This window comes from Mauremys reevesii, linkage group 12 (assembly GCF_016161935.1).
Source record: "Mauremys reevesii isolate NIE-2019 linkage group 12, ASM1616193v1, whole genome shotgun sequence".
Taxonomy (NCBI): Eukaryota; Metazoa; Chordata; order Testudines; family Geoemydidae; genus Mauremys; species Mauremys reevesii.
In genome coordinates this window covers 45,169,284-45,180,619 of record NC_052634.1, presented here as the reverse complement: position 1 = coordinate 45,180,619, position 11,336 = coordinate 45,169,284, and the positions used below count along the sequence as shown (strand labels likewise).

General features: G+C 52.9%; 3 non-coding genes across 3 annotated transcripts; 2 read left to right on the top strand and 1 right to left on the bottom strand.

The window, feature by feature from the left end:
* Positions 1-2,011: 2,011 nt before the first annotated feature.
* Positions 2,012-2,090, bottom strand: TRNAS-AGA. Its single transcript has one exon. It is a non-coding gene; the product is annotated as a tRNA-Ser (tRNA).
* A 1,098-nt stretch (positions 2,091-3,188) lies between these two features.
* TRNAC-GCA lies at positions 3,189-3,260 on the top strand. Its single transcript has one exon. It is a non-coding gene; the product is annotated as a tRNA-Cys (tRNA).
* A 4,732-nt stretch (positions 3,261-7,992) lies between these two features.
* TRNAK-UUU lies at positions 7,993-8,065 on the top strand. Its single transcript has one exon. It is a non-coding gene; the product is annotated as a tRNA-Lys (tRNA).
* The last annotated feature ends 3,271 nt before the right edge of the window (positions 8,066-11,336 follow it).

Sequence of the window (11,336 nt, the reverse complement as noted above, 5' to 3'; positions counted from 1 at the left end):
CGGTGGGGATCACTGCCGAGCACTATTTCAGCCCCACATTTTTGGGTGGGCCTCCCACAATGGGAGCTGCCGAGCACTCCCCTGCAACACACATCCACACACACATACATACACACACCCCCCTCCTGGTGTTGGGAGGGGAACAGGAGAAAGGACAAAAGAAGCAAGAGACAAAGAGAAAGGAGGGAGAGATGGAGGAAAATGTGAAACAAAAAGGACAAACCCCAATGTCCCCAGTGATTCTAAGGGACAAAATCCCAGGTGCAGAATAAAATTCTGTCTCCTTAAGCTCGTGTTTTCCATGCCTAGAATTCAACTGTCACCAGATGGATCAGACTGAACAGGTTTCAGACCTCGAGGAGGCTCTTACCTTCTAAACAAAGATGGATGTTTTCTAGTAAAATCACTAAAAGGGAAGGAGAAAACTCAAAAGAGGCTCCTCCTGGTGCTCACGTCCATGAACCCGAATACTCCCCCAGTCCTCAAAGAGAGACCTGGAGAAGGAGACTTGCTGAAGCAAAGCCACAGGGGTCTCTGAGGTTTCCCTGGCCCCTCACCCCTGTCCTGCCTGGCTGATGTCAGCATCTCTCTGTGAGGTCACCACCTCCCCACCAATAGTCTTTGACCAATAGTCTGAGGTCCTGCAAAAGGCCTTTGTGATGTCACTGCCACACCCCTCCCTTGCTGTGCTAATGTCCTGCCCCTGGCCAGGCACTTTGGAGGTTTGAGCTACTCCCTGTGGATCACCCCACTCAAGGAGCGTTCGTTCTAGGAAGCAAGCCGGTAGTTTTGGATCATCTACAAATTTTGTCAGCTCACTGTTTAGCAGGTCGTTTATGAATATGTTGACTAGTCCTGGTCCCAGTACAGACACCACTAGTTACCTGTTTCCATCCTGAAAACTGACCATTTATTCCTACTCTTTGTTTCCTGTCTTTTAACCAGTTATTGATCCACGTGAGGACCTTCCGGAGGTGAAAGTAAGCCGGTATGTTCCGGTACGGGGTACCGGCAAGAGCCGTTACGCTGTGCCAGCCCGGCCTGGCTTCCCCAGGCTGGTGATTTCAAGGGTCCAGGGCTCCCTGAAGCGGCCGGAGCCCCTGGCCCTTTAAATCACCTCCTGAGCCCCCCTGCTGGAGCCCCGGGGAGCAAATCACTGCCGTGGGTGCTGCTCTCTCCCGCTCTGCCAACACAGAGCAGGGGCGGCAGAAGTTTCCTTACAGTGGGGGGGCACCATTGTCCGAACTGTGGCACCCCCATGACACCCCTTCCCTAAGGACCCCCACTCACAGCACCTCTCCCCCCGAGGCCACACCCACAGAACGCCTCTTCCCCAAGACTGCACCCTCCCCCGCCCCCATCATTTGTCCTAACAGCCAGTAAAGAGTGGTGGGGCCATGGCCCTCTAACCCCCTGTTCCAGCACCCCTGACACAGAGCTAAGCAGGCAGCAGTGTGTGTGCGTGTGTGACAGAGAGTGCTGTGCTGAGCTGAGCCAGGGAGAGAAGGGGGGCTGATGTCAGGGCTGTCCCCTGCCTCAGGACTGGTCGCTTCCAGCAGCTGTCTGAACTTAGAGACAGTGTGCGACACACTCACTCTTCCGCAACGCACACACTGTCTCCCCCCCCCACACACACACACATGCTCTCTACCCTATCACACACATTGCAGTTGAAAAGCAGCTGGCAATCTAGTAGGATGCCCATGGAACAATGGGATAGAAACCTGCATCATGTGATGCTGTACCAGCCTGTGAGGCATTGCAAACTCTTCCCAAAGCACCCTGCAGCCAGTTGCACAGTGGGATAGCTACCCACAGTGCACTGCTCTCTGTGGCAATCCAAGAGATGCTAGCATGGATGGGCTCTGGTGACACAGGGGAATAGGGTGGACATGCAACAGCTGTTCAATTAAAACACTTTAACTTAAGCCACATTATTCTTTCATGTAGACAAAACTTAAGAGTGAGATGAGACCCACCTCCATTGAAACTAAAGAACCACAACTTCCTGTGTAGCTGGCAGGATTTGAACCTGCGCAGGGAGACCCCAATGGATTTCTAGTCCATCGCCTTAACCACTTGGCCACAACTTCTTGTTTGATATGTGGCTTTCACTGCACTCTAGTTCTGTTCTCACTGAGTGATCAATTCCAGTTGTTTCCTTAGACTAGCTTCCACAACACACACACTGCTGTGCCCTTGTGTAAGTGTGTCCATGGCTGAACTGCAAGAATTCCTGCTCCTTTCCCTTCTGGCTGGAGCACGATGAGAGTGTGTTTGTGGTTAATGATGTTGCTGTAGATTTTTGTCCATTTCCTGCCTCGATCATTCAGACAGTCCCTTTCCCGTCATATCCCCAGTACATCAGTGATTGCGATAGCAGGGGGCAGGTTTTCTCTGGGGCACTGAGCTTTGCCAGGGGGTTGATGGCTCCTTTCTTTCCTCACCCTGGAGTAAACTCGCTTTTTATTCCATCCTTGATGTTTCAAGGAATAACAACAGATGATCAAAGAAAGAGGTGGACAGGGTAGGTCTCAGGGGAGGGGCAGAGAGGTGTGGGCGATGGACAGGGGAGGGGGCAGAGAGGGGGGGCAGTAGGCAGACCTTGGGGTAGGGGGTGGAGAGGCGCGAGGAGGCCTTGCGGGAGGAGAGGAGCGAGCAATCAGCAGGCCTCAGCCAAAGAGCAGGGGTGGGAAGTGGCCAAATGGGAGTGAGGGTGGAGCACAGGGGGGCCTCGGAGGGAGGAGAACGAGGGACGGGGGTGGAGGGGGGGACCCACAGGATTCAGGGGGCCTGGGGCAAAACAATTTCAGGGGCCCCTTCCATAAAAAAAAGTTGCAATACTATAGAATCCTGTATTCTCCTGGGGGCCCTGCAGGCTACATTGGTTCCTGTCCATTCAGGAGGTTATTTCCCACCTATTCATAAATAATGAAGCTGCTCTAAGCGGAGGGGAGAGAGATGTCCCGTCCGTGCAGTTAACCCATCTCCCCGAGAGGTGGTAGCTATGTCAGTGGGGGAAGCTATGTTGGTGGGTGTGCAAGCTGTGGTGTCTCCATGTGTATATAAAGTTTAATCAAACCCCATTTTTAAAACCCTTGTGGTCTGGGAATAGAAAAGGAGCTCTCTGAGGCAGAGCCTGTCCTTCAAAATCCTTAAGATCACGGACTTGCCAACACAAATGTCCTGGGGGTATAACTCAGTGGTAGAGTGTTTGACTGCAGATCAAGTGGTCCTTGGTTCAAATCCAAGTGCTCCCTTCCAAACTTGTTACTTCAGTAAAAATAATTCTATTTTCAGGAGCTCCACTAAATAGGGATCCCTGAAATGAATGGACACACTCAATGTTTTCCTGTGCAAATGCATAAAAACCTCCCAAACATGTCCCCCCGCTGAAATCAGTTCCAATCCGCTAAGTGTCTAGGTTTGTTTTCATCAACTAAACAAAGGCACATGAAGACGCATTTGCAGGTCCTTGGCCTCCATGGGCTACAATGTGCAGAAGAACAAGAATGACATCCACTTGGGAGCAATGGACTAGTCTGTATTACATTTGGTAAGTAAGTTGCCATTGGGACTGAAAACTCTACTGCGGGTGGACAGGAGCCTGTTACAAAAATAAAATAACCAAGATTTACCAAACTCCCTGTTACACATTCAATCCTCTCTTTGTGCACACGGCATCAACTGGGGCTCTAATAAATGGCAGCCTTCCTTTAACACAGATCGTTGTTCCTTGTAACTTTCAGATACATTCGAATGGCAGCTGTTCAGAGGTCATGTGCTGCTAGTTCATTTTCATGTATGAAGTCCTGGGTTCTATCTCTTTTTTTCGCTCTGCTGCTTTGCTCATGCCCAGCTGGAATGTGGCCCTGCAGGAGTTTTAATCCTGCTGAGTGAGGACCAAGTGCCAAGTGCATGCAAGGTTGGGGGGGTTCTGTGCCTAAGTCACCTCAGTACATTTAAGATTCCCACCTGCTGTGCTGCTTGGGACAAGGGTGGATGAGAAGGGCGAATCCTCCAGCACTGGAGGGAAAGGTCCCATCTGCACAGCCTGAGAGGCCAGGAAACACAGGGGCAGTCAGTGCTCAGAGAGGAGAGAGGTCAGTGATTTACACCCACCAGGGGACACTGTCTTTTTGAGTATCACAGGGGTAGCTGTGTTAGTCTGGATCTGTAAAAAGCGACAAAGTCCTGTGGCACTTTACAGACTAACAGACGTACAGGGGCATAAGCTTTCTTGGGTGAATCCAGGGGTGAGCTGCAGCCGGTTCGCACTGGATCGCGCGAACCGGTTGTTAAATTTAGAAGCCCCCTTTAGAACCGGTTGTTCCTGGAGGAACAACTAGTTCCAAAAGGGCTTTTAAATTTAACTAAAGCTCTAGTAGCTCCCTACCCTTCCCCCGCCCCAGCTCACCTCACTCCGCCTCCTCTTCTGAAGCTCCTCCGGCTTCTCCTCCCCTCCCCAGCTTCCCGCCAATCAGCTGTTTGCGCAGGAAGCCTGGGAGGGCTGAGAAGAAAGCAGAGGCTTCCAGCAGGTAAGTTTCAGCAGGGGCGGGGGCGCCAGCGGGTGGAGGGCTCCAGGCACCGCGCTGCCCAGCGAGGTCGGGGCCGGACCTTGGTCCCTGGGGCCGGGCGGCGCAGCGTGGCTCCTGGCCCCCAGGTCCAGCTGCGACCTCGCTGGGCAGGGCAGCGCGGTGTGGCTCCTGTTCGGCCCCGGGGGCCGGGCCGGCGGCGGGGTTGCTGGCCCGGGGTCCGGTCCCCAGCCTCCGGGCCCGGCGGTGGGGTTGCTGGCCCGGGTCCGTTGGTCCCAGCGGCGCCGGGCCGGGCCGGGCCGGGCCGGGCGGTGCAGTTTCTGGCCCAGGGTCCGGTCGGTCCCGGCGGCCGGGCCGGGCCGGGCCCGGCGGCGGGTTGCTGGCCCGGGGTCCGCTCCCGGGCGGCGGGTTGCTGGCCCGGAGTCCGCTCCCCGGGCGGCGGGGTTGCTGGCCCGGGGTCCGCTCCCCGGGCAGCAGGGGTGCAGGCCCGGGGTCCACTCCCCGGGCCGCAGGGTTGCTGGCCCGGGGTCCGCTCCCCCAGCTTCGGGGTTGCTGGCCCGGGGTCCGCTCCCCTGGCGGCGGGGTTGCTGGCCCGGGGTCCGCTCCCTGGGCGGCGGGGTTGCTGGCCCGGGGTCCGCTCTCCGGGGTCCGGTCCCCGGGCGGCGGGGTTGCTGGCCCGGAGTCCGGCCCTGACGTCGGCTGGGTGGCTCCGATCCCAGCCCCAGGCCAGCTGGGCCCCCAGCTCCAGGCAGCACGGTAAGGTAGCAGGGAGCCGGTGTGGGAAGAGGGCAGGGGAGTTGGGGGGCGTGATTAGTGTCAGAGCAGTCAAAGGGCAGGGAACAGGGGGATTGAATGGTGGCAAGGGTCCCCAGGGGCAGTCAGGAAGGAGCAGGGGTTGGATGGGGCAGAGGGGGGCAGTTAGAGGTAGGGATTCCAGGGACAGTCAGGGGACAGAGAGAAGGGGTGATTGGATGGGGTAGGGGTCCCTGGGTGCCATCAGGAATGAGAGAAGGGATTGGATGGGGTGGCAGGGGGCGGACAGGGAAGGGGGGTGGATAGGGCATAGGTCGGGGGCTGTCAAGGAACATGAGGGGTTGGATGGGGCACGACCCCCCTCCCGGGGGGGGGAGGGAGGGAACCGGTTGTTAACATTTTGGCAGGAGGAGGGAACGGGTTGTTAACATTTTGGCAGCTCATCACTGGGTGAATCCCCACTTCGTCAGATGAATGGAGTGGGAATTCTGTGCCTGGCTAGCCAACTACAAAAGTAGTTTCTCCTCCCTTGGTGTTCACACCTCATCCTCACCCCTCACCCCTCATCCTCCCTGATTGAACTAATGCTCAAATAAATTTGTAAGTCTCTAAAGGTGCCACAAATACTCCTGTTCTTTCTTTGAACTAATGTTGTTATCTCTAGACTGATTCTTGCCTGCATATTTATACCTGCCCCTAGAAATTTCCACGACATTCATCTGATGAAGTGGGGATTCACCCGCGAAAGCTTATGCTCCAATATGTCTGTTACTCTGTAAGGTGCCACAGGACTCTTTGTCTTTTTGAGGCGTGTGCAGCTTGCTTGGGATGGTGCTGACGATGGATAGAAAAAAGGCTGGAGTCAATGACAGACAAGACCACAGAAGGGGAAGGGGAATGGCAGCCCCACAGAAGGTCCTGGGTGCTCAGATGCCCCAGGTATTGCACCCTGGCCTGTCACAGAGAGAGAAAAGACCCAGCGGGACCCAGGCCCCCTACAGTGATCCCATGGACAAGAACCTGGCTGGGAGTGGGGTGAAGGTTCCCTGTGGGCAAAGGGGAGTTGAAATCCCTCAGTGTCCTGGAATTTAAGCAATGGAAGCTTCAAACCCTGCAGGGGTGTGGGCTGAGGTGCATCAGCAGAAGGTTGGACTGGACACGGGAGGCAGGTTTGTATAATTTTTGGTGGTGCCCAGAATGGGACTAAGTCCTGCCCCACACCCCACACACACTTGCCTAAGGCTCTGGGGTGGGGGGAGTTTAGGTGAGGGAGGGAGAGGGGCTGGGCTCTGGGAGAGAGTTTGGGTGCAGGGTCTGAGCTCAGTCAGGGGGTTGGGGTGCAGGAGGGTGTGCAATGGGCAGGGTCCTGGAGAATGTTTGGGTGCAGGTTTGGGGTCTGGGTTGGGGCAGGGGGTTGGGGGTGCAGGAGATGGTGAGGGGTGCAGCATTTACCTCAGGCATCTCCCAAAAGCAACCCGCACCCCATCCCCCTCTGGCAGCAGCCCCTAAGCGGGAGGGCCGCGGGTGTCTCTGCGCACCGCTGCCCACAGACTCCAATCCCGCAACTCCCATTGCCACAGTTGACAGAGTTGGCACTCAGGGAGGGAGCAGCGCGTAGAGACCCCACCCCACGCCAGGGGCTGCAGGGATGTGCCAGCTGTTTCCGGGAGTGGTGTGCCACATGGAGCGAGGGCGGGCAGGAAAGTGCCTTAGTCCCCTGGTGCTGCTGGCAGTGGTGGCAGGAGTCTGGGCCCAATCTTTTCACCTGGTATAGTCCGTGTTCCAGCTCAAGTGATAGCTAGGGGATGTCTCATGACTGCAGCCACCTTTCTTCTATTCCACCCCCTTATACAGCTTTGGTACAAGGCAGGAATCGTTTGTCTCTCTCCTGGGGAAAAGCCCCAGGTTTAAGATGGATTCCTGTACCAGGTGACATGGTCACATGTCCTGTGAGACCCCCAAGCCTTCATTCTTCCTGGCCTGACTCACAGATGGTGCAGGACAGAGCCATCTCCAGTCTATTGTCGTGGTTAATGGGAGCCATCAAGAGTCCAAACCACTATTAATGGCCCTCACTTTGCATCATTACAACAGGACCTCAGAGTTATAGTCCATATTTCTAATTTCAGATACAGGAATGATCGGTTCATACAAATAGGATGAACACACACAGTAGATTATAAACTTTGTAATGATACCTTACAAGACACCTTTTGTATGAAGCATAGTCCAGTTACATTATATTCACTCTCATTAGCATATTTTCATAAAATCCTATGGAGTGCAACATCACAGCAGGGAAAGGGTTTTACTGCAGCACCTGGGAGCAGTTGAGTTTCATGTTCAGGCTGTGGTATGAGTTCCTCCAGGTTTCTTGTAAGCACGCAGGGCCCTTAGCGGGTGCTCTCAATGCAGGAATGGCCCAGAAACAATAAAGTGATGGGGAATTGCATTTTCCTTTTTTATTTTTGTATTTCCAATGACATTTCTGTTTGTGATTTTGTTTTGCTTTGTATAACTGTGTTTTCTCCTATATTTGATAGTTAATGAAAAAAAGAATAATGCCTCAGGGCGCCGGATGGAGGAGCAGGCTGGGGCTAGGACTGCTAAGAGAGCGACAGTAGCAGGTTTTCTGTATTGTTTCTGGCCTTCATTTACATGACTAGTTTCTCTTCTGCATGAAATTTGTTTCATTTATGTGTGAGCCTGGCTAGCTCGGTTGGTAGAGTATCAGACTTTTAATCTGAGGGTCCAGGGTTCAAGTCCCTGGTCAGGTGAAAAAGGAGCTGTTCCCCTCAAAACAAAAGAAGGCATCTCTCCAGGATGTTATCTGATATCACCTTTTCCCCCCCCCAGGACTTGGCTTTTCACTAGGAAGGGCCATGTACTGCCTGGGACTCTATCTTGCTTTCTCAAAGGCCATGAAAGCCTGTCTTTTGCCCGCTAGCTTGTTGTGACTTGAGCACAAGAGGGGACGTTTGATCCAGAAGCCTGGCCGTGCCTGGAGTCCTGTAGGGAGGGATGCGAGCTGCATTTCCTCTGAGTCCTGAAGCTGGGCTGCAGCCTGGCCTAGGAGGCAGCCCTATTGGTTGACCTACTGGCCCAAAGTCACTTGGGTGGCGTTGGTGTTCCCCAGGGATGCTGAAGGGCCTAAGGGAGGGAGGCTCAATACTCCCCCCATCAGTCAGGGCGGAAGAGAAGGGCTGCAAGAGTGGGCAGGTTGATGGCTGGGCCTTCTAGCGTTCGGTTGGGGACGAGGTGAGGAACGCGAACTGGGAGAAATGGTTGCTGGCCTGTGAGGAATGGCTCAGCCGGTGCCGTAAGTGGACCTTGTCATTACCTACAAGGTTGTGATGCTCAAGATCCACCTGTGGGGAATTTCCTCAGCCAGGTGTTTCCCCCTGCTCCACGAGTACTGCTGAGACCGAACACGATGGCCTTCCACCTCTTGCGGGGAAATAGGACGTCCCTACCTTGTTAGGTGAAATGTGGCTTTTCTGCCGTATGAGAAGGGGGGTTGGGCCTGGTGGGCCTTGAAGCCTTTTAAGGCTCTACTGTTTTGTGTTTCAATTTTCAGTGAGTGGCTGCGCTGGAGGGCAGGTCAGGCCCGAGGGGACTGGCGGGGCAACCGCAAAGAACGCAACTGACTCTTCCGATATGGCCACATTTTCTTTTTACCCCACTGGGTGCAGCACCGGGTATGGAATGGCTGATGGTGGCAGAAGGGGGAGGAGATTAGGAAGCCCCTCCTCTCCCGGTGTTCTTCTATTCCCACCTTACATCCTACAGGATTTTCAGTGGGTGGCTAGGTGGAAAGTGCTTCCAGGATGGCTTCATCCGCAACAGCGGCCGCTCTCACAGCAGCGGCGGCCACAGCAGCGAGCCCCGCCCCCTCCCCTTTGGCTCAGTCTGAACAGAGGTCAATGTACCACTGGGTGAGACAGGCCAATTTTAGCAACTGTCCCCAGAACTTACTGACAGGAGCTTTAAAGTATTTTCAAATCTGCACGGCTGGCATGTGCAGAGCAAAGGCTGCCCAGGGGCACTGTGTCAGGCTCTGGCACCGCTTGAGACAATGGACCATCTTCAGCCACCAGGTGACCCAGGATCTAAGGCAGGAATGGGGTGAGGAAGCAAGTCAAGCTGAGCAAAGCAGGCAAAAATTCATCTTGCCTTTGTGGGCGCTCGCAGTGATGCCCTTTTTGTGTGCCAGGGCTGACAAAAACATCCCAGACAGAGAAACAGCAGACCAAAAAAGTGCTATTTACATGCTGAAGTAGCTCAGCATTGGAGAGCTAGAGGTTCCCTAGTTCAATCCCAGGCTTTGGCATGCTCTTTTGGTCCCTTTGTGTGCTGTGGTGGGATGTTTCCTGGAAGCACAGCAGTGCCTTTACCCACCATGAGTTCCTCATTTTGGGCTCCCAAGCAAGAAAAGACAGCATGGACTTGTGCACCGAGCTGGCCCACCTGACCTTTCTTCTCTTGCTCTTTCTCAGCAAGGGGAAGAAAAAGAAGCTCTGCCTCAAGCTGGAGTCAGAAGGGTGACATAAGGATGACTTCCTGAGTGCCGGCTCCAGTCCTTTGCTCTACCAGCTGATCTATCGAGGGACTGCCACCACTTTCTCCAGGTTGGCCCATCTGTGTGTTCAGAATGGAGAGGGGTAACTAGTGGTGTTCCCCAATGGTCAGTCCTAGGACCAATCCTATTCAACTTATTCATAAATGATCTGGAGAAAGGGGTAAACAGTGAGGTGGCAAAGTTTGCAGATGATAATAAACTGCTCAAGATAGTTAAGACCAAAGCAGACTGTGAAGAACTTCAAAGAGATCTCACAAAACTAAGTGATTGGGCAACAAAATGGCAAATGAAATTCAATGTGGATAAATGTCAAGTAATGCACATTGGAAAAAATAACCCCAACTATACATACAAGATGATGGGGGCTAATTTAGCTACAACTAATCAGGAAAGAGATCTTGGAGTCATCATGGATAGTTCTCTGAAGACGACCACACAGTGTGCAGTGCCAGTCAAAAAAGCAAACAGGATTTTAGGAATCATTAAAAAAAGGAGAATAAGATAGAGAATATCTTACTGCCTTTATATAAATCCATGGTAGACCCACATCTTGAATACTGCATATAGATGTGGTCTCCTCATTTCAAAAAAGATATACTGGCACTAGAAAAGGTTCAGAGAAGGGCAACTAAAATGGTTAGGGGTTTGGAACGGGTCCCATATGAGGAGAGATTAATGAGACTAGACCTTTTCAGCTTGGCAAAGAGAAGACTAAGGGGGGATATGATAGAGGTCTATAAAATCATGAGTGGTGTGGAGAAAGTGAATAAGGAAAAGTTATTTACTTGATCCCATAATATAAGATCTAGGGGCCACCAAATGAAATTAATAGGCAGCAGGTTTAAAACAAATACAAGGAAATTCTTCTTCACACAGACACAGTCAACATGTGGAACTCCTTGCCTGATGGGGTTGTGAAGGCTGGTGCTATAAGGGGGTTTAAAAGAGAACTAGATAAATTAGTAAGTTTCAGAATGGAAGCCATGTTAGTCTTTATCAGCAAAAAGAATGAGGAGTACTTGTGGCACCTAACAGACTAACAAATGTATTTGAGAAACAGCTCTGACATCATAATAAAAAAGGCTGACAAAGGAGGTGCTGTCGTCATCATGAATAGGTCGGAATATGAGCGAGAGGTTCCTAGGCACTTCTCAAACACGACATTCTACAAGCCATTACCCTCTGATCCCACTGAGAGTTACCAAAAGAAATGACACCATCTGCTCAAGAAACTCCCTGAAAAAGCACAGGAACAAATCTGCACAGACACACCCCTAGAACCTCGACCAGGGTTATTCTATCTGCTACCCAAAATCCATAAACCTGGAAATCCTGGATGCCCCATCATCTCAGGCATTGGCACCCTGACAGCAGGATTGTTTGGCTATGTAGACTCCCTCCTTAGGCCCTACTCTACCAGCACTCCCAGCTATCTTTGAGACACCACTGACTTCCTGAGGAAACTACAA